Source organism: Pundamilia nyererei, unplaced genomic scaffold (genome assembly GCF_000239375.1).
Source record: "Pundamilia nyererei isolate P.nyererei 1_Seehausen unplaced genomic scaffold, PunNye1.0 scaffold00597, whole genome shotgun sequence".
NCBI lineage: Eukaryota > Metazoa > Chordata > Actinopteri > Cichliformes > Cichlidae > Pundamilia > Pundamilia nyererei.
In genome coordinates this window covers 86,660-87,530 of record NW_005187998.1, presented here as the reverse complement: position 1 = coordinate 87,530, position 871 = coordinate 86,660, and positions in this window count along the sequence as shown.

Below are 871 nucleotides of genomic sequence, written 5' to 3'. Positions count from 1 at the left end.
TTCCCAGCACACCCTCACTACGCGTTTAGGTGCACCAGGTCTGTCCAGCGTCCTCCCCCGCCACCTGATCCAACTCACCACCAGATGGTGATCAGTTGACAGCTCAGCCCCTCTCTTTACCCGAGTGTCCAGAACATTTGGTCGCAGGTCTGCTGATACGATTACAAAATCGATCATCGACCTACAGCCTAGAGCGTCCTAGTGCCACGTGCACTTATGACTTATGACACTTAGGACTATAGAGATAAAAAAAAACCCATTCAGTTAGTTTATTTCCTATTACAGGATTTTACAAACATGCAAGTGTAGTGAAAGTTAAAACATCAGAGTCTGGCAACAGCTTGCTGCTTGCTGCTTTTACACTGTGACTGTCACAACTGAATCCATGACACAGGCAAGTTCTGGTAGGTGAAGCCTCACACCTGCATTCTTTTTAATGACACTTATTAATGGCAGTAAAACATTCACGAAGGTTGTTTGGCTCAAACACACACATATGTGTGTTTGACTCAAACACACACTCAAACACACACATATGTGTGCTTGAGTCTGCGGTGGTTTTGGCTCAGGTGGTAGAGCAGATCAGCTACTGATTGGAAGGTTGGTGGTTTGATCCTTGGCTTCCCCGGTCTGCATGCCCCATATCCTTGGGCAAGATACAAACCCCAAGTTGCCCTCCGATGAGTTCATCGGAATGTATACAGTGTTTTGAGTACTCTGGGAGAGTAGAAAGTGCTATATAAGAATCAGTCCATCTACCATTCACTATGTCCTGACAACCCTAATAGATGAATGTTGGTTGTCAGGACATATTGTTGTCCATGGTCTCAGCCCCACTTTACAACTGTGATATTGTTAACTGGAGCTGCTT